The sequence below is a fragment of the Triturus cristatus genome, chromosome 11, assembly GCF_964204655.1.
Source record: "Triturus cristatus chromosome 11, aTriCri1.1, whole genome shotgun sequence".
NCBI classification, from domain to species: Eukaryota; Metazoa; Chordata; class Amphibia; order Caudata; family Salamandridae; genus Triturus; species Triturus cristatus.
The window spans coordinates 984,596,042-984,619,210 of record NC_140594.1 but is presented as its reverse complement, the minus strand read 5'-3'; positions in this window follow the sequence as shown (position 1 = coordinate 984,619,210).

The window sequence follows — 23,169 nt, the reverse complement described above, 5'->3', positions numbered from 1 at the left end:
CATAAATATATTTTTTATCGCCAGTTAGCACTTGTATTCTCAATGTGGGGATTGAGTATGTTTGACTGCTTATTTTCACTTATATAGGCAGAGAACAAGTCTTACACCTCAGTGCTGTCCGTGATAGACTCTTGTGTAGCTTGAGAAACCATAGTGGTGGTGCCATGCTGGTCAACCATTTTTTAATAGACAACTCGCATATTTTGTGGGTCTATTTCTTTATTTCTCTTTTATTTATGTGCACAGAGCGTTGCCTCACGCCCTGAGCTGTTGCCAGGAGCGGTGGGTTTCCTCCCGATTTAATACGGGTAAGATGGTTGACATAATGTTCTCTCATTTTTTGAGAATTGTAACATTTTACATTCGTTGGAAATGTTCTTATGTATACAGACTTGAAAACATGCATATACATATGAATATTTTCTTTTTCCAACAGGGTTCAACACCTATGCCTGTAGTTTCAACACAAAGTTTTTTACACAGGTACATGGTTGTATCGTTCTGAAATTGGTTTTTGTGTTAACTTTATTCACATATTTTGAATGCAGTGGTTTCAACTAGGTCCTGAAGAAAGCCATGATCAATGTAGGGTCAAGGTTGGCTGAAACATGTAGACCTTCACACTAGCGCACGCGCACATTTATTCTGGTCGTGCATTCACTGCTTTTTAACCATTGACACCACAAGATACTTAATAAACTTCATGTTCTCTGGGTAGTCAATTTTAATGCACTCTTTCCATACACTGCATTATGCACTTTCACTACACCGTTTAATGCTCCATCGATCTTAGGAGATCTAGTCCCAGATTACATTAAACCATCCGCGAGCTCCTCCTTTACACTAGCAAGGAGTTGTAGCTCCTTGGCTGCACCAGGTTGCAGCTAAGAGGAGATCCCAAATGATGAAGCATGCCACCTCGGTGGGTGATGGGATTCTGTCCTCTTAAATGAGACTCCCATTTTTGTGCTCTCCTGTGGATCTGTACTGTTCACTCGTCTGTATATATACTCTCCTTTAGGACCCGCGGATTCTCTGTTGTTATAGATGCATGGTTAGGGGATTGATCCGCGCAGGTCTGTAAACTTCCCTCAGACCCTTTTTCTCACCTGGTATTATATTGCACTGAAAACATGCTCAGAGGAGACACTGGCTACCGGGCAAGCCGGATAGTTTATTGCCAGCTGCTGAGCACTGGCTATTGGTGCCTCTTCCCCTACCAATACTCCAATGGGTTTTGATCTATGTAGACCTCTGTTGGGTCATCCAGAAAGGCCTGGACCATATACTCAATGGTCATTGGTGCTCCACCTTGCTGAACCTCATTTGCCTTTGCCTCTGAACTGGACATAAGCCCTGTCCGTAGAAACCACACAGTTTCAGATTTTGGGGCTGATGCTCCTGTTCTTGTTGTTGATGATGTTCTTGTTGCTTTTGGTTGCTGTGACCTAACAGCACTACCCTCAGGCTATGAACTTGAAGGATGCCCCGCTGGACTTTTGCCCTGGAGGAGTGGGCCTCTAATTCCCTGCCTTTCTTTTTCTAGCTCACTTGTTTGCTCAGCTATCCATGTTTTGTATTTTCCAACATCCTTGCCTGAAAAAGAAATGACAGTGGACAGTAATGGTTTGTACCATGGATCAAGAATTGTGGCACAGATGTAATATTTGGATGACATGTCTCTTTGCACCCTTGTTTTAGCAGATAAGCGAAGGATTAATCTCTCCACCAAGTCATACACATCTGTTTTTTCCTCCACACCTGCATACATTGTAGACACCTCCTTTAGCTGTTCCTGTAGCATGTGCAACTACGGGATAACTTGGCCCATGGTACTGTCCTCCTTGCTGACTTCCCGTGTGAACACCTCAAAAGGAAGCAGCATCACTGTCAGGCATTTGACTAGGGCCCATTGGTCCAGCTCAATGATCATGCCTTTCACAGTTGCATCCCCTCTTTGTATGACATATTAATTGATAGGCCTGCACTGCTCAAACAGGCATTCAAACAATAAGTTGACTTCCAACGTGCCAGTACCTCCTGTATGAGTACTTTAACAGGCATTCTATTATCACGCTGAATGACCCTCAGCTGTCCTGGTCTTTAAATGAATGGCTGAAATGAATGCAGATTCTTCTGCAGGTGGACAGTAAGTTGCTTCCTTGGTCTTCTTTTCTGAGAAACTCCTGTGCAATGATGTTAATGCAGTGCACCAAACACAGGACCCTGAAATAGCCACCATCGGCCATGACCTTAACTATATTACTGCCATTGTCTGTACCAACAAATCCAATCTTAAACCCTCTTGGTCACGGCCATTCAAAGCCCTTGGGGCGGATTCACAGAACTAGTCTGAGACAAAATCCTTATTACTTTTGGTATTCACAAAAGGCACTTACAATTTTTGGTATTTACAGAAATCACTTACGACTCCTGACTTTATGTCCACAGTCGGGCCGGAATCTCTGCACCTGGACAGTGCCCTCCTCACCCGGACTGTGCTCTTCGCACCCATACAGTACTCTCCGGCTAGGGCTGTACTCTCTGGCTCGAGCCATAATCTCCAGTTCGGGCCGGATAAAAGGTAATCAATGGGCTGGAATGCAATTTTTTAAAAAGGAACATTAGGGATGTGTGATAAATGGCAGAGGAGGTCATGAAAAATAGTCTGGGCAGGGAAAAGGGTATGGCCAAACACTACATCATAACACAGAAAGGTTTGCTCCTTTTCATCATGGTACATGCAGTACACAATTTGCTCTCCCCTCATTGTTGACTGTAGAGTCAACACCACAGTCACCACTAAGAGCGCTCCCTCCTCGAACACCATAAACCTCCTTACGCTCCTTCAAACATTCAGAAATTGAATGGGCATTGATGGCAAGGTCCTTAAATGCTATGACTTATTTCTCATGGATATGTTGCAGAAAATCCAAATTAATGATTGCTTCTCAACTTCAATGACTGTAGATCAAGGGGCCCATCAGGGTTCCAACCTTGCTCCGACCTTATTCAAGCTATATGTCGAGCATCTTGGAGCCCTACTAAGAAAGACAGGGATATTTTATCATAAATTTGCAGACGATATCCAACTGTACTTAAAGGAAGGGGCCTCTTAAGGGTTATGAAGACCTGTTTTCAGAACAGCTTTGAATTTAAAATCCAGGTTCAGCTCTTTCATGCCTTCTTTGACCAGGTCACTGACAGTGCATAGCACACTAGATCAAATTTTAAATCTGCTTCCATTTAATAATCAGTGATAGTGATATAAGTTTGCAATATTGTAATACATCTGCAGCTCAATCATATTGAAAATAATCTCTGGGACCCTCTCCCATTCTCATGTGTGAAGTCCTGTTTTGATCCAAATGAAACGTTTTTTGTGGCTATCGCATGGTGTTAAAAAACATAAATACAACATTTTCTTGCAAAATGTCTGTAATAGACTCCAACACATTGCCTGTATTAAAACGAAATGAAAGGAAAACAGTATTTAAAACAATCAATGTTTAAGAATCATTTAAGGTCATCAGGGCAGGACTATCTGCAGGACACGGTCATCTCTATCAGAGGGCCCCCTGAAATTCGGGGGCCCTGTACTAGCACTTGCTTTGCCCATGCCTTAAAATATCTCTACTTAAAGGTTTTCTCTCCAAATGCCATCTCAGTTGTCACCATCAATCTGAACTCCGTACAACACTGGATGTCTTCTCATAATTTAAAACTGAAACCTGCCAAAACTGAATTCTTCCTCATCTCCTCATCCAAATTACCCCTTCCGGTATAATCTTGGATGGATTTACTCAACACCCTTAACAGCAAATACATGCGATCAACTGTGTCTTTTCTGGGGACTCTGCTGCTACATTCTAGAGCAAGACCTGGAATCTCGTTCAATCATTCGTGCTCTTCTTAGTCATCTATTGCAATTCTCTCTTGACTGGTTTCCCAAGACCCATGTCACCTCCCTGAAATCAGTTTTTCATTTAGCAGCACGCTTAGTCTATGGGGCCAAAAGGAACATCTCACCTATGCTTGTTACTCTCCTCTGGTTTCCCATTGAAGTCAGGGCCATTTATATGATGACTTATATCACACAAAAGGCCTTACACTTATCCACTCCTCGCTACCTGGCGGGAAATCTTTAAAAACATTTCTTTTTAATTATTTTTATTTTCAACAAACAATTATCCGGTGATTACTGCTCAAGCCAGAGAGAACGGCCCTAGCCGGAGAGTATGGTCTGGGTGCAGAGAGTACGGTCCTGGGGTGGAGAGTACGGTCCGGGTGCGGAGATTCCAGCCCGGCTGCGGATGTAAAGTTAGGAGCTGTAAGTGATTTCTGTGAATGCCAAAAGTCATAAATGTCTTCTGTGAATACCAGAAGTAGTACGTTTAGGATTCTGTCTCAGATTAGTTCTGTGAATCGGCCTCCTTGTAGTTAAAGTCTTCCAAAATGTGTGCAGGGCATGGGATTTCTCCATAGCTAACATGGCTGCTGTCAGATGCTTCCTAGCAGCATTAAAAATCTCAGCAGTGTCAACACCTTCAGATATCTTTTCTCTAGCCCCCACAAAAGAGATCCAGTGTGCAGTGATGCACATGTAATCAGTCATTTGGCAACTGGTCCACATGTCTTTTGTCAGTTGACTACTGTGAACAGCACTCTGCTGCAAAGCTTGTCCAAGCTATACCAGCACATTGTGATGTAGTGCTGGAACAGCAACTCTGGCAAAATAGTATCGGCTGGGAACCTTCCATTCTGGCAGATGGCTACCACAAATTCAAGAAAACCCACCCTTTCCTCAAAACAAAAAGGGAGGAGGTCCAGTGCTAACATTTTAGCCAAATTTGCGTAGTACAAATGTGCCATTGGGTGGTTACATTCATACTGTCCCTCGGGCCTAAACAAACCAGGAATAGTAGCCTGGATTTTTTTTCTTTTCTGGTGACACTGATGCAGGTGACTTCTTGTGACCAGGCGGTTGTACACTCAATGTGCATTTCAGTGGGGCAGTCACTGTCCTCTCTTGTCTTGGTGTCTCGACCTGAGTCTTGTGCCATTGCGATGTTGCTGATGTGGATGATACTACTACACTGCTGAAGAGATGGCTGCTTTGCATAATGAAAATGTCTTCCTCTTCTTCACCTTCCACCGTGATAGGATTGGATTTGGATTCCCTTCTCAGCTGGCTTTCACCCCCTCCACCAACAACAGTTGCAATGTTTTGCCTGCTATGGTAGACCTCCCAACAGATCACATGTTGCTTTCTCAAATGGGTTTTTTGGCCCCAGTACAATAGTTTGTACCAAGCTTACCCGGAGTTACACTTGCTCTGCAAAGGGAGCATAAGGCAATGTTCACCTCCTTCTTCCTAACCGAGAAGAAGTCTCAAACTGTGAAGCTCAACTTTCTGACACTGGTGCCACTGCCAATGTCGAATGGACTGGCGGTAGTTGGGCATTTTTATGCTTGACTCTCTGGAGTACCTACTTCTACTGAGATGGTTGTGGATGTAGGTCGCTGCCAGGACTTTGCAAATATGGCAGATGGTGGTAGTGATGGTTGTATCTGTGATGCCACTGCCACATCTCTCCCGGGTAGTTGGGATGGGGTAGCGTTGGTCTCCACTGGGGCTGGGCTAACATCCCTGAAGACTGGCTCATCGTCATCCTTCGCTTCTACATCTGCCTCCATAACTCTAAGGCTTCCTGGAAGTTTCCTTTACCCTAGCCTCGTCTTGTGCCGTATCTCACACTCACACAGAAGTGGTGTTTGAAGAAGATGATGCACCACTAACCCTCCTTTTTGTAGCTGGAGATCTGGAAGAGAATGGATTTTCAGAAAGAGCAGATTCCTCTACTTCCTCAGCTTGAAACTCAATCTCTTGAACTGTTCCTACTTTGGGTGGAACTACTTTTGGTTGTTGCGGCTGTTGTTGTACACTTCTCTGAGTTTCCTGCAATGATTGGGTACTACTTTGTGATAGTGATAAGTCAGTTTCATCATCACTGCTCATCTGTGTTTTCGTGATTAAGCTGGCTTGGAGACGGTTCTAGGGCAGTACAAACGGTGCCACTGCACCGGGCGCTGACTTGGGGTTGGGGCATCATTTTTGCAGGGATATTAACATTTTAAAAGCACCTGCTGCTGCGTTCCTGGCCTCCAGCAATTTTCAGGCATTAATTAAAATGTCAAGATAACTCCGGTGATTAATCGTCTTCCTGGAAAGAGACCGGAGGTTTTTCTAGTGGACGTTTTGACTCATCCTAAGGTAGCGCAGAGGGTTAAAATGCCTGCTGCTAAGAACGTGTACCATGCAGATAACAAAATGCATAAGTCAAAATCCTAATATAGAACATTGAGCTATTAACTCTAATTAAAGAGCTGCATGGAAACTGTAAGGCATATGTTAGAACTATATATTTTTTGCACAGTCTTTCATTATCCTAATCTACTCAAAATGGTTCAATTGGGTAGAAAACAATTCTTATTATTAAAGAGAACCCCTAACAATGGTGTTAAGTTTTAGTTGGAGTAGTGTGGCTCACTGGTTAGAGGCGGCGGACCCGGAAGCAGAGGACAGCCTGGGACCAGGGTTCAATTCCCGACGCGGCAGAGTCGTGGACCAGGGCCAGCAGACTGGATAATTCTCGCATCGGTGCCTACTCTAACCAGGGATCACACTCGGCAACTCTGGGCATTAGCTTGCCTCATCTCCACAACGGCCCCCCACATTTGCCGGGGATGCCTGGTTTCACCTTGGAGATACCCAGGAGGGACCATCTCACAAGGATAGCCAGGACGGGTTCTCCAGCGGTCTACAGCGCCACGACGCCTCTGCAGCAGTGCGCTTTACAAAAAACACATACATTTACATTTTAAATTCTGAATTTGTGCTTTTCCAGAATATGGACTCTTATTCTATATTGCTTACCAGTATCTATGGCATGTCACTCCTATCTTGTAGACGTGTCTGATGTAATATTTCCTATACACTGTTTTACACACATATGATTGTCTCCATACAATGTGTGGGTGATATAAAGTGCTCTGACACCTTACACTGATATGAGTGGTGCTATAAAACTAAATGAATTTGAGTGACAGTGGTTTTGGAGACTTGAGGGGCACTGTTAAATGGTGGTAGAAAGAGAATCCATGGCAGAGATGGCCATGGAGGGGTGCCAACAAACATTGTCACACAGGGTGCCGCCAGTGTTAAAGCCAGCCCTAGCTTGCTGCCTCTGTGACAGACATGTGCTTGGGCCTAGATTGGGGGTGGGTCCACTGATGCAGGGGTGCTGTTCCCAGCTTGCTTTTCTGAGGCAGGCATAGTTTTTTTTTTACAAAAAAGATCTGGGTCTACATACCAGTGGTGGTAAGCTCCTTCTTCTTCTCACTGGCCACTTACATGGTAGCACCTTTCTTTGGGGCCATCGTGAAGCTGTCAGGTAGCAGTAGCACTTAGCTTCACAAGTTGAAGAGATGTTTGTGATGTGTGGGTCACGCAACACGTTGTGCACAGGCCTTCTAGCCGGCAGTACTGTGGGTGATGTTGTCTCTTGTGCACCTAAAAGAAAAGAAGCAAGAAGAACATCAATGAAACATGGCACTTTTGCAGTTCAATTAGTAGTACAAACAAAAACAATATCATTTATTATGGTCACGGTTACTCTTATTATAAATCATTAACAATACAGTGTATCCATTCGTAAAGCGGAAAACCACACCAACATAAACTTTCATGGTGACTGACTGTATACTCAGGAAGGATAAGAAAGAGCAACAACAACAACATACAGATGTAACTGTTTGCTCTTTGTACATCACGTCATGTGGGATGTGGCACTCAGGGAGGTTCAGCTGACAAATGACAATGGAAGGAATAATCCTTAGACAATAACTGCTGTTGTGGACCTATAGCAGACATGGGGTTTATTTGTTTATGCCAGATGTAGTGAAAATGGTTTGAACAAAAAAACTACAAAAAATTAACATTTAAAAAAGTAAAAAACATTTTTAAAATGTTATAAAATACATTTCTCATTAATTAAAAGAATTTGAAGAAATATATAAATAAATGAAGTTATCCTAAAGATATAATAATAATACATTATTAAATTGCTATCTTATTGCTCAACCATCCATGCAAGCTTATGGTAAAGGGCCACACTGCATATACGCACAAAATGGCTGCCAGCCAGAGCCACATGGTCATCAACACAAACAACACTGAGCAGGAAGGCATTGGGAACAAAAGAAGACATACAGGCCTATGGGGAAAGCACACTGGCAGCCTTTACAAAATGGCCACAGACCACATGGTCACACCAATAACAAGAACGAAGGCATGGCCACAACAAAGAACACATGCAGGCCTATGGGGAAAGCACACTGGCTGGCTACACAAAATTGGCCGCCAGCTACATGGTCACAACAATAAGAGGCATCAGGGCGAGGCCTGTGAAACAAAGAACACATGCAGGCCAATGGACACAGACTATACATAATGGCCCCTGGCCATATAGCATGTGGACCAAAGGCGAATGGTGGTCTACGACAAACACACACAGCCCAGACAAAGGAGGCATGATAAAACAGAGAACACAGCAATACTTCAGTGTTTCACTTGGCCATTTTTTGCAGGGTCATCCCAGAACTATTTGCCTTCCTTCTGTATTTTTTCTGACCTGTTGGTGGTTTTAGGACTATGGGCACTTTATCCCTGCTGATCAGTGCTAATGTGCATGTGTTCTCTATGATAAACTTGGTAAGATTGGTCTACACCTGTTTGGCATATTTAATTTACCTGTCAGTCCCTTGTACAGTGGTATCTCATATACCCAAGGCCAGTAAATTAAATGCTACTGGTGGGCTTGCAGCACTGCTTGCGCCAAAGTAGCCTTTCAAACCTGTCTCAGGCCTCTGCCACTGCAGGGCCTGCGTGCGCAGTTTACTGCCACTGTGATGTGGCATATAAAGTGGTTGCCATGCCTGTGACTCCCTTTTTACTACATATCAGTCACCCCTAAGGTAGGCCCTAGCTTGCCTTATGGGCAGGGTGCAGTGTAGGTAAAAGGTAGGACATGTGCCTTATCTTTGTGCCATTGTCCTGGTAGTGGCAAACAGCCTATTTGGTTTCTCACTGCTGTGAGGCTGCCCTCTCTTAGGGATGCATTGGGGATTCCCTGATATATTCTTCAGTGGTAATTCCTGACATGAGAGGGGTAGCGTGATCAAGTTTGGTATGCTTGGAATAGTGGTGATAAATGCTGCGTACTGGTGTTCGCCGATTTATTATCACTATTTTAGAAATGCCACATTTAGAAGTAGACATTGCTGTGTGCTATGTGTCTTTGTGCCTGACTGTTGTGTTTTGACTGTCTGGCCTTGGACTGACAGGGGCTGGGGAGGTGCAGTGGCTCCAGAGAGTCTGGATGAGTCAGCGCTAGGCTGAATAGGCCTAGTCTGCATTTGGAGGGGTGGGAGGAGTAATACCTGCGCCTGAATAGGGCTGTGCCTGCCTTCCGCCCCCTAGGTGTGTCTGGGGCCAGGGCTTACACCTACAAAGGGGAGTGTTGTGCACTATAAGCAAATTTTAATTGCCCCCAGAACTGGTTTGGACTGGGTCCAGGGCCCTGAACCAGGGTAGAACAAAGACTTTGTGGACTATAAATATTGGGGCTGTGGCCCCATATTTTTTGAGCTTACTTGGACCAAGAATACACAGTGTGCCGGGAACTACCTGCTACCTGCTAGGTAGCTGAAGTAAAGTGCCCTTTGCAAAGGGGCCCTGCGTGCTGGCCTACCTGTGCCAGTATTTCAGCTCCTGGGCACCGCTCTGTGCTTGGGAGCACTTCACATCCCCTCTCTGGGTCTCCCTGCTGGAGACCGAGACAGATGGAGCGCTCTGTTTTGTATGGCCTGGAGCACATATGGATGCGTTTATTTGCTCAGCGCTTCCCTTAGGCGTGGGAACAGTGTTGTCCGCATACGAGAAGTGGGTTGTGGGTTCTTCACCTCTTGTGTGCTTTGCCCGATAAGGGGGCTCTGACTTTGAACTCGGCAAGAACAGCTGCATTGCAAAACTGGAAGTCAGGCGGAGGACACCTGGTCATGGGCTGGGCTCCTGTGAGGAAGGAGAGAGCCCTGTGTGTTGCCTGAGCCTGTCCTGGGCGGGGCCGGTGGCTTGATTGAGCCGGAGCCTCTTGGGCTCCCCGGGCAGCCAGAAGAAGGGCCGGAGCCTCGCGAGCTCCCCAGGCAGCCAGAAGAAGGGCCAGAGCCTTGTGGGCTCCATTCAGCAACTTCCCACGTTCCCCTGCCTGGTAGAGGGAGAGGCGGGCCACTAGCAGCAGACAGGCTCTCGCTGAAGAGACCAACGAGAAGTGGAGGAACCGGGGAATCTCTACGGGGGAGTCAAATACCCGGCCAGCAATGGCTACCACATGTGTTTGCAGGTAGCTGCACTTTGTGCAATTGGCAGACTGGAGGGACCAAGGGAGGTCCCCTTTCCAACGAGAACAGGAATGGTCTCCTACCAATTTGGTTTGACCAGCAGCTGCACTGCATAAATCGCAGCAGCTGCAGAATTTCCTCTCACTGCTGGGGACTTTTCTTGCACCGGTGGCCATCGCAGGGAAAGCCCAAGACTGGCCCCCACCTCCTTTACCTCAGCTGCTGCACCACGGGTCTGTGGGCAACTGCCTCTCACTGTTGGGGGCAATCTGGTGCAACAGGATGTATTTATGTGCACTCTACAAGTTACGGCTATGGTGCAAGGTTGAAGATGTCTATGCATAAGGTCTTATGCTAAAGTACCATCCCTACCAGTAGTTACTAGGTAGGGACAACTGTAATCTTTATTACTACGACATGTGCACTGCTGTTGATGGTTGTGCCTAATGCTTTGTGCTGAGTGCAGTTTCTACCAGAGGTGATTCTGCTATAATGTGTGCACTACTTCTGATGGTGCTGGTTATTGTTAGGGTGCACTACGTATACCATTGTTCTGCCTAAAACTTTGTGCTATGTGCAATCCGGCCAGTAGTTACTGGTCACCCTGATGATGTTATGACAGTGACCCAATTGGTCTAATGATTTAGGTAATCCCTGTAAAGTCATGACAAGTGCCTGGTGGCACAGTGTATATATGTCATGATGTTCTAATGTGTATTATGGACATACAAAGGCTATTTTTTATAACCTTGTGCGGAGTTTCTTTTGTGGTGTGCCTAGTGTGTCACTGTTGTGTGAGTGTGTTGCGCAAATGCTTAACACATTGCCTCTGGAATGAGCTTGACTGCTCTGCCAAGCTACCAAGGTGGTGAGCAGGGGTTATCTTTGGTGTGTAACTCCCTTGCCCTGACTAGAGTGGTGGTTTCTGCCTGGCTTAGGCGTATACCCGAGCCAACCAGAAATCTAATTTCTAACATTCAGCAATGCCAAAAATGAAAATTAACAAGGCTCACAATGTTTACAATACACATACTCCAAAGCCATTACCCCACCTATACCATGTTGCAGGAGAAAAACAAACTTTAAATATCCCTAAAAAAAAGCACATTTTGTATTTTAATTCAATACCATCCATGCCCCTAATTTTATCCAACAGACAATACAAAAACAGTTGTTTCATGACTAGTACTGGGCCTACTGGCTGGATGATCCATTGGCAGACTAGGCACCATAGTGAATTAAAAGAATATTGCACATGTGTTAGAAAACATGGAGAAAGTGCACTAAACTGTGCAAGATTTTTCCTATATACAATACGAAAAATTAAACGCAAAACAACAACCAGCAAGGAGGCATGGCCACAAACAAAGAACAAATGCAAGACTATGTCAAGAGTACACTGACTGCCTATGCAAAACGGCAATCAGCCACATGGTCACAAAAAGAAGTGGGAGGCCTGGAAAACAAAGAATACATGCAGGCCTATGGGGAAAGCACACTGGCTGGCTAAACAAAATGGCCACCAGCCACGTGGTCACAAAAACAAGCAAGAAGGCATGAGGAACAAACTAAGAAGAACACATGCAGGCCTATGGGGAAAGCACACTGGGTGGCTACACAGAAGGGCCATCAGACATATGGTCACAACAGCAACAACCAGCAAAAAGGCATGGCCGCAACAAAGAAGACATGCAGGCCTATGGTAAAAGCACACTGGCTGCCTATACAAAATGGCCGCCAGCCACATGGTCACAACAAGAGGCAGGAGGCCTGGAAAACAAAGAACACATGGAGGCCTATCGACACTGACTATACAAAATGGCCCCTGGCCACATGGCATGTGGAACAAAGGCAAATGGTGGCCTATGGCAATCACACACACACTGGCCAGACAAAGGAGGCATGGTAAAAGAGAGAAGAAAAAATATATAGCAGGAAAACCTGCTAGGTACCATGCACTGTTCACTGGTTTGTGTCTAACAAACCCTTACTTGAAATCAATAAACAAACACTAGGCAAAAGTGTGTTCAATCAGCGTTTTCAATTGATACTTTCTCAAAGAAACTGCACAATACATTTGGAACTGCCAGGAAATCCTCATATTTTCACTTGGCGACTGAGAAATTTAACCCCAGTTTCAGTTTTTGAATCTGTCGAGCAACGTGTTTACCTCCAGTGCACTTGAGTGTTACTACTTTTCATCTACTAGAGTGAAATTGCTCATATTACGCGTTATGGTTTGCCCCTGACAAAGGGATCTTTTTGTCCCGAAATGCATTGGGCTGTATGTTCAAAAACGGATGAAGAACTGAATTACTATTGTATCACTGAATACCATCAATGAAACTGTATACATCATTAAGAATTATTAATGTCATGTATCTTTAAACATTGAAACTTGGTGTTCACATTGAGTATGTCATTACTGTTTTTGCATTGAAGTGCTAAAGTATCAATTGAAAACGCTGATTGAACACACTTTTGCCTAGTTTTTGTTTATTGATTTCAAGTAAGGGTTTGTTAGACACAAACCAGTGAACAGTGCATGGTACCTAGCAGGTTTTCCTGCTATATTTTTAGTTTTCTCTCATTTGTTATCCATCGTGACAGCGGATATAGTACCGTGGCACCAATTATTTCATGTACTAAAATATTAGTTAGTATTAGATTAAATAGGAGTGCACCTTCAACCAAAGAATTCATGGTAAAACAGAGAACACAGCATTAATTCAGAAATTGCCCCACCGATACATTGCTTGCAGGAAAAAAAATGTGAAATACCACACAAAAACACATTTTGTATTTCAATCCAAATCCATCCATGGCCTAAATGATGTTTCAAATCCAACAGACACCACAGAAACAGATCTTTTCTGCACCCATGATTAGCACTGGGCCTACTGGCTGGAAGGCCAATTGGCAGACTAGGCCACATAGTGAATTCAATCGGTATTGCAAATGTATAAAAAAAATGGAGAAAATGTAGTAAACTGTGCAACATTTTTCCTTTTCAAAAAAGAAAAATTACTTACAAAGAAATAACTAGGCCCCCTACTGAAACTACAGGTCACCCACCACAATACATTTTAAAAATCGATTAAAAGTACAAATAAATCCAGGTGCATGGCCACAATCAAACAAACAACACCAGTTTTTCAACGTACTTGTGAAATCTCTAATACAAAGTCCTTAAATCCAACGGTATATGAAGCAGACACAAAGAGTGATCCTTCCAGCTCCAAATCCAAACAAAAAGTGACCAGGATTCGGACAAAGCACTGGGAGGAGCCTGCTGACCAGGAACAAGAAGTAGGGGACTCTGAGATACTTCCTTCTAGTTGGAAAAAAGTTTAAAAAAGGACTCCTCGTACAAAAAAACAACGCCAAATGTCCATTCGAGGAGGTTTTTAACTGTAAATTGTCAGTTCGGGGAGATTTTGATGCTTCTCAGGGAGAGAATCTTCCCTAGATTGCAGCTCGCGGACATTTTCATCTGGAAGAAGTAATCAATCAATTTTATCGATACTTTATTTGGTTAAATAAAAACCACAAACGTACTAAAAGTACATTTCATCATAAATATATATTTTCAATATTTAAATACTATAGAAAGATTCAATTTAAAAAGGGCTTTGCATAATTTCAGCTACGCAAACATTGCTTCCTACTTCTGAGAGTGTCTTGAAGAAGTAACTGGAAACCATTTTGGAATAAGTTGTTGATGCTTGTGCGATGACAGGCACGTCTGTTGTGTTTATAAAGAGACAGTAAAGGGCTGGTTTAGTAAGAGACAAATCTATATCTTAGTATTTGTGCCTTCATGACAGTGACACTGTCATGAAGTGTGACATGACAGGCACACTGAAATGAGGAAATAAATAAACAAGTGCCTGAATTTTCAGTGATTGGCGCACTAATATTGGAGAGTTTTGGAAGCCTGCACAAAAAGGTTGACTATTCTATGACAGGCATACCTATCAAAATGAAAAGACAGAGAGATATTTTTAACTCTAAAAAGGGCATATCATCAAGCCGAATATCGCCGCTTTAGTGGCCCTTTTCGGCCCGAAAAGCAGCAATTTTGTTAACGATCAATCATCAAGGGCACGCTAACACATGTTACCTTGAGTAAGCAGCCCTTCAAACGCCACTTTGCATGTCAGCCATGAATATCGCTAATGACATCTAAAGTAGGCATTCCCTTACATTTCTCCGAGGAAATCGGCGTGGACACAGCAGCGCAATATTATCAAGCCACAAGGAAACCCACGTTAAAATAAAATAAACTGCGCTAACCGCGGTTATCGCGGATTTGCTACGCCTGCTTTGTAACTGACTTATGTATATATTTGGGGGGGTTTAGTCTTTAGCAAACCAGGTATAGACGAATATACAATGTATAAAAAGAAGAAGGTACCTGGTTGTCTATTTTACCGCTATTAATTTTTGGCGGAAAAAATAATGATCGATAGGTTCATATGCTTTTACTGTAAAAATTACATTTCTTTCGTAATAAATTCAAGCATATTTGTTATAGACATTCACTTCATGCCTGAGATGCGATACATATAACATACAAAGTGTGTAGTTTGAATACAAAAACAATGTGAATACACAACAAAAAACAGTGCAATGATATTTACAAAAAGCAATATTGAATATACAGAATGCAAAAAATTACACCAGCATGACACAATTGTTAAAAGTTCCCCATTTTACCACTCATTAAGCATTTTTTGTAAGGGAACTTTAGGCCACATGGGAAAAATATCTCCACACCGACGGGTGTATTATGAATTATGCACCCTTACTTTGGAAAATGGGAATTAACAGTAGACCTATGTGGCGGACAAATCGAAATGGCCGACGCGTTTCTAATCCCTGCGTTGATTCACGGGATTGTCATCAGGGCGTTGGAACACTGTGTAATCTACAAGTGAAATTAAATGTGGACTACACAGTCGGGCGTCTCCTTTTCTCTATTTGAGTACAAATATACTATTTTAAATATTGTACCTGAAATTCGAGATGTCACTTCAACAAAGTCTGAATTGCTTTGAACTCGCTTCACAGGACCTAAAACAATCAGGATAGTGCCTGTCATTTAAAGGGTTAATTTAGCGGGATAACCGGAGATTAATGAACTATTTAGCAAAGAACTTACATATAAAGTCAGAGGAGAACATGCAAAATAGTTTGCTTTTCGCGAATCTTCAGTCGGACGATGGCCGTCAATAATTAAAGTTTAGCCACTTTTCATGAATTTCCATTACATCTGTAAGAGCGGTAAACAAAGAACACAAATACCAATTACTATAACTGGTCTATAGCAGATATCTCTTTGCTATGGACCATAAACCATTCTTATAAACTTACTGTCAAGCACATCTTATGGCACCCGTGCATATTGAGTGCCCACTTCTAGAGCGGGTTGTAGACGCCGTATTTCTAAACACAAAATGTAAACACGCGGTCAATGCGTTTGTTTGTTTCTGCATCTTTGCTTCGCACTGAAGCTAGGTATTAATGAGAACCATTCACTTACTTAGTTCACCAATGTGACGGTCCGGCAGAGACTCATCCCGCACGCCATTAGCTGAAAAACTGTTGACCGTTCTCTCCATGTAACTAAATAAAATCAGCAACAGAAGTTTGTGCAGGCTCGTTACAGCTGTGTGCTGGGAGCTGGAACTTTTTGGGGAATTTATAATAACCTTATCTACTGCAGTTTTGACTTTATGGATACTGTCAACATGATTTTTTGGAACAATAAAACGCAAGTGTTACCCGCAGGTGATATACTTTGATATGAGTTTCAAAAAATCTTTGTGACGCATGTCAGCGCCTACAAATGTTTACCGTCTCTTCTTTATGATGTATCCTGGGAGATGTAGTTTTAAATCTGAAACGACCTTGTGGCAGCTAATTTAAATATGGTCTGATTCGCAATGTGATTTCAAGAACTTTTCTATACACAAGCAAACAAATTAAGTATGGTCTCCTAACTGCACAATTGTCAAAATAAATGTTTGATGATTAGGAACCATTGGCTCATACCATTACAAATATAGCTAAATGCATATCTAGCAATGTATATCTTGACAAAGGACCCAGAGCAATCGGCCATAGAGGCTATATCAACTCATTCAAGCCGTCTGCCACACAATTGTATTTCATGATGAGATATGTTTCTTTGTTACTTAGGAGTGTGTCAACATCCCCGCCTCTTGGTGGAATTTTCAGTGCAGACAAAACTGTCCAGGCAAACTCCTTTTCAGAATGCTGCTTCTCAGCGAAGTGTGCAACCATTGGTGCTGTCAATACTCTTTGTTTAATTCTTGATTTATGTTGCGTCATTCTTTGATTGATTTGTTGGGTAGTTTTGCCAATATATAGCTTGGGACACGGGCATTTAATGGCATATATGACATTTCTGGTTTTGCAATTTGTGAATTCCCTGTGTTTCCACTTGATATCATTAAACACAAATTCAGAACCCTCTATGGTGTTCTCACAAGCGGAACATGTTCCGCATTTATGATGACCAATGATTGGAGTCATATTCCATAACGCTCGCAAGTCAGGTTATACTTTGTTCTTGCGAATATCAGCCCGAATGATCTGTTGACGATGCTCTAATTTCTTTTCATGGCAAATAGCGGTTTTGTCATCGGGCAAGTGAGACCTGTTAGCAAGTGCCAATTATTCAAGATGATTTTTTGGAATTTGTTGGTATGAGGACAAAATGTTGACATGCATACTAATTGATCTAATGGCTTCTTGGTCTTTTTGATCAATAACTCTTCTCTTGGAGTATACCATGCCCGTTTTGTTATATGTTTCAACATTTTCTTTGGGTATTCTCTCTCCTTTAGTTGTTCACAGAGAATGTCAGCTTGAACCATGAAGTCTTCTTTGCGTGAGCAATTTCTTCATATTCTTAAAAGTTGGCTGTACGGTAAATTGTCTTTCAAACTCCGTGGATGAAAGCTAGAGTAATGTAAAATAGAATTTTTGTCCTTAGACTTGCGGTGTAGCTGTACTGCTCGATTTTTCCGGTCTTATTGTGTTGAAGGGTGATTTAGGTGACTTCAGTCTCTTTCCATTCAAGTCTAAGGGTTAGTGTAGTGTATAGAGCCTATTTATTAGGCACTTCGACATGATCCTGTGTTATGTATAATAGACTGAAGTCAAGGGTGAAATGTACTGCTATTAATGTGACTTCAGTCTCTTTTCATTCAAGTCTAAGGGTTAGAGTAGTGTATAGAGCCTATTTATTAGGCACTCCGACATGATCCTGTGTTCTTCCCCATAGATCAGGGTTTGCATACATATCCTAGGGGATAGATTCGTTAGCATTAGGGGTAATCTGTTCTGTAGTGAGGGTATTTCATGGAGCCGTGCTGAATTCAGGCCTGGTAGGCCTTAAACGGGAGAGACTCCATCTTTCCTCCTGCTCTGGCAGCTTGGGATGTTTCTAGGTCATAGGCAGTGTTTTAGTTAGGAGGTGTTATTCGCTTGGAGAGAACCGGTTCAGGCCGGCCCTTATCGAAGGATTGTATTTTTCTTCATGCCGAAGACACTACATCAGGCCGGCCGGCTGGGAACGTGTCCTTGGCACGGGGAGGTACAAGAATTTGGTGGGCGGCAGGTTACGGGCTGGAATTTTCCATGAGGAAATGCACATCTATATTAGTGAAAGTTTGAGGCAGATACTGGCACTTTCTTTTAGTCCGTAGGCGGCACCTGGCCGTTAGCAGGAAAGCTACTACTTATTCCAGGGAAGACAGCTGACAAACTTGAAGGTGGAGAAAAACCGAGAGACAGATATTCTTCTAACAGAATAGCCAAAGAGAAGAGAGTAGCCGATGAGGAAGAGGTCCCAGTGACTCGGAGAAGAGAGAAGGGAGTAGATCTGTGACTGCGGAGGTGTGACTTCCAGGCGAAGCCGAGGCGCAGACGAGAAGGGAACCTAGATGACCATTGAGTGCAGGCTACATACGACCAAGGTGATGTCAACCCCTTACTATTAGAGTGTACAACTTAATCTTCCACTTTGCTTTGCAGGTTATGTGATATGTATTATGTTCTGTGAGCGTGTATGTAGTAACTAGATAAAGTATTCAGTTTGTAGCTTTGCAGGTTATGTGATATGTATTATGTTCTGTGAGCGTGTATGTAGTAACTAGATAAAGTATTCAGTTTGTAGCTTTGCAGGTTATGTGATATGTATTATGTTCTGTGAGCGTGTATGTAGTAACTAAATAAAGTATTCAGTTTGTAGCGAATCAATATGTGCTGCGTGTTCTTGTATAAGAGGGTAACCTATTCTTCTAGTCAGCTGTGACTTGCAGGTAGGTGGTAACTGAATAAGGGAGAAAGGAGCCCCTCGAACTGGGGAACAGGTTGTGCTCACCCAGCAGTCTTTGTGTGCCCTTGTGGTATGTCCTGGTAATTATAGTGAATCAACATGTACTGCGTGTTCTTGTATAAGAGGGTAGCCTATTCTTCTAGTCAGCTGTGACTTGACATGAACAGATGTTAATCCTGATCAGGTAGGTGGTAACTGAGTAAGGGAGAAAGGAGCCCCTCGAACTGGGGAACAGGTTGTGCTCAACTAGCAGTCTTTGTGTGCCCTTGTTGTATGTCCTGGTAATTATAGTGAATCAACATGTACTGCGTGTTCTTGTATAAGAGGGTAGCCTATTCTTCTAGTCAGCTGTGACTTGACATGAACAGATGTTAATCCTGATCAGGTAAGTGGTAACTGAGTAAGGGAGAAAGGAGCCCCTCAAACTGGGGAACAGGTTGTGCTCAACTAGCAGTCTTTGTGTGCCCTTGTTGTATGTCCTGGTAATTATAGTGAATCAACATGTACTGCGTGTTCTTGTATAAGAGGGTAGCCTATTCTTCTAGTCAGCTGTGACTTGACATGAACAGATGTTAATCCTGATCAGGTAGGTGGTAACTGAATAGGGGAGAAAGGAGTCCCTCGAACTGGGGAACAAGTTGTGCTCAACTAGCTGTCTTTGTGTGATCTGATATATAGTAACACTGATTCCCTTGTTGTATGTCGTGGTAATTATAGGATGAACTCGTGCTAAGGCTGCCGTCTGGGCAGGAAGTCCTGGGTCCGTTTGGGACCGCGAGGCTGTGGCTGCCGTCTGGGCAGGAAGTCCTGGGTCCGTTTGGGACCGCGAGGCTGTGGCTGCCGTCTGGGCAGGAAGTCCTGGGTCCGTTTGGGACCGCGAGGCGGTGGCTGCCGTCTGGGCAGGAAGTCCTGGGTCCGTTTGGGACCGCGAGGCTGTGGCTGCCGTCTGGGCAGGAAGTCCTGGGTCCGTTTGGGACCGCGAGGCTGTGGCTGCCGTCTGGGCAGGAAGTCCTGGGTCCGTTTGGGACCGCGAGGCTATGACTGCCGTCTGGGCAGGAAGTCCTGGGTCCGTTTGGGACCGCGAGGCTGTGGCTGCCGTCTGGGCAGGAAGTCCTGGGTCCGTTTGGGACCGCGAGGCTGTGACTTGTAGGTCTTGGTATATATAGTAGGAATTCCCTGTCCTTAGGTGGTACATATATGTGGTTATTTAGGTGTAAATAGGCCCTAGGGAGGGGGTAACGTTCTGGTTTGGGTTAGAGAGGCTCTGTTGAGCGGGTTCTATCTGATCCGAAAACCCAAGCAGAACAGTAGCGTAGTTATCAATTTTTCATCTTGCACAAACACTTCAACATCAAGGAACCTTAGTCGAGTTTGATTTTTAGTGATACTGAATTTTGTATCAGCATGCCTACTGTTTAGCCAATCAAAAAAAGATTGTAATTGTTCTTCTGTGCCTTCCCATTGGCACCAGACATCAATATAGCGGTACCAAGATTGAAAATTACCGCTATATGGGTTATTCCTATAGATGAAGCGTTCCTCAAACAGTGCCACGAAGAGCACTGCCATCTCTGGGGCATAAGGACAACCCATGGCAGTGCCCTTGACCTGCATGAAGAATGTGTCTTCAAACCTAAAGTAATTCCGTTTTATAGCAATTCTTGCCAAATCCAAAATAAAGTCTGTGGGGACCCTTTGTGGTCGTGGTCTTGTTTCCAAAAAATGCTCCATTGATTCCAGGCCTTCACCTTGAGGAATCTGCGTATAGAGGGAGTTAACATCAAAAGATACCATCCACTGTTGTTGATAATTGAATGGTTGACCTTCTATCTTGGTGATAAAATCAGTGGTATCTCTAAAGTGTGAGGGGACATTTTCAAGGAATGGCTTGAGAAAAACGTCAACATATTTAGCTAGTGGTTCGAGTGCCGATTCGCAGCCCGATACAATCGGTCTCCCTAGTGGTCGTAATGGATCTTCGGGAGAAAATAAATGACAGGAATTCTTGGTTGTTTCTTGGAAAGGTTGTCAAATTCTTTGGGTCCAATTATTCCTTGTTCGAACCCCCATTTGATTTGGATGTTTATTTCATGCTGTATTTCTTTGGTTGGATCTCCTGTGAGTTGTCTATACCACAATTGATTGAATATGTGGCTGTGGGCCTCCTCCTGATATTTGTCTTTAGGCCATAAGAGTAGGGCTCCCCCTTTATCAGCGGACTTCACCACTAAAGAGTCATCGTTCTGTAGGTTCTTCAGTGCTAGCTGCTGGTGTCTGGTGATGTTCCTCTTAAGGAAGGTTTTCTGTTTGGCCAATTTTGTGATGGACGACAGAACCGCCTGTTCAAATGTAACTGACTTAGCCATACTTATTATGGCAGGTGGATTGTGCGACTGAAGTCTTAGGGGCATATCATCTAGGAAACGGGATAAATATCACATTTCCCGCTTTCCACGATTCTGTTTCATGCCACTATCGCAGGATTTAATTGCCATGGAGATATGCCTTGATAATAGCGCGATATCTCGGCGATTAAATCAAGCGATATCCAGCATTAAACAGAATCGCAGAAAGCGGGAAATGCGATATTTATCGCGTTTCCTAGATGATACGCCCCAAAGTGTTTTAAACTACACAATTTCATATTCTGATTATCAATAAGCATTACTAGCTGGTCGCATTTTGGCTACTTAAGAGGGTTTGCAAGATAATTATTTTCTGGAAACTAGACCAAGGGAATGCAGAATGTGACTCCTATGTTTTTTCAAAATAGTCCAGGAAATTCTCCCATCAAATGGAATAAATGGAAGAATTTGTTTGTGAATTTTGGGAGGGTTTGTGGGACCAATCTTAGTGTAGAATAAAATGTGTGCCCTCTCGGCTCTTAGCCAACAGTTTGATCTTCCCCACTCCTTCATTCGTAAGTATACTCTACTCAAATCTGCAATTATGTCCACATTTGCCAAACTTTCTAATTCACCCACTCATCCTGATCTTCCCAGTCCTTATTCGCACCTCCATTCTTTACTATGCTCCCAGCCCACAGCATCCTCAATTTATCACTCATTTTGCGTGACTCTTACACCTAGGCCAAAATCCAAAGTAGAGGAACATTGGGAATCTGATTTTGGCATTTCTTGGCCCACATCTTTATGGGATAAATTGTGGATCAAGCTTCGCAAGTCTTCCAGAGCGCCTTCCCTCACGCAAACCCTCTTCTTCATCTACAATAGACTTCTCTTCTCACCCCACATGTTGAATAAAGGGTCTCCCCTAATCCCTGACCTTTGTTGGTCGTGCTCAACCCCTAAAGCTACTCTTTTCCACATGCTTTTTTCCTGCACTGCCACCCATAATTTCTGGAAACAAGTTTGGGCCCAAATTAATGCCATATTTCACACTGCGCTTCCTTTCTCCTTTGTCAATATCTTTTTAGGAAGCCTCTCCCCTTGCTGGACTGATATTGATTCCAATGTGCAAATTGTTGATTTATTACTAGCTGTTGCATTTCAGCAAATTACGGTCAATTGGAAACATTTTGCTAATGTGTCTTTTAGAGCATGGTGGTACAATGTTTGTCATAATCACAGGCTAGATACTGTCTTTATTTACCCCCTCAATCTGGCCAAAAAACGACATGATTTATGGCTTCCTGTAACCCTATACCTTGATAAGTGTGCTAAACGCTCCTCCCCTTCGTTTCATTTGCTTCCCTCTCAGCAAGAAGTTTCTAAACCTCCTTGATTGACCTTTATGCTCCTTTGCATTTATTATGTTACATTTTACTGCATTTTTATCTAGTGCTGCTTTTTGTTATATAGCCTCAATCATTTGTCTTCTCTTAGCCTCATGTTCTTTTTACAGTCATATTTTACTTCATTGCGCATGTTACTGCTATATTTTTGGTTTTCTGCTGTATTGACACCTTTATTTGTTTAATAAAACTCTTTTGAACTTGAAAAAAAAAAATGTGTGCCCTATTAGGGTGCTTGGGAGGTGAGGGACAGGAAGTCTTCCAGAATTTTCTTAATTTGAGTTTGGAGGAAGTGAGAAATCTAAATGAGTATGAAGTATTTATAGAAAAATTTGATTGGCATTTTCTTCCCTGAATCAGTACCATAATGAAATGGTACCATTTTGGCATGAGGAAACAAAGCATCACAGAAACTATTGAGGAGCATGTAACTAGTCTTATGAAACTAGCAGCTAAATGCAAATGTTGGTGTGCTACTGAGGAAATAATTAAGGACCAATTAGTTTTAAAGTGTTGTAGTGACAAAATTAGAGAAAATCTGTGACTTAAAGATGATCCACCTTTAGAAGAAGTGATACTCACAGCA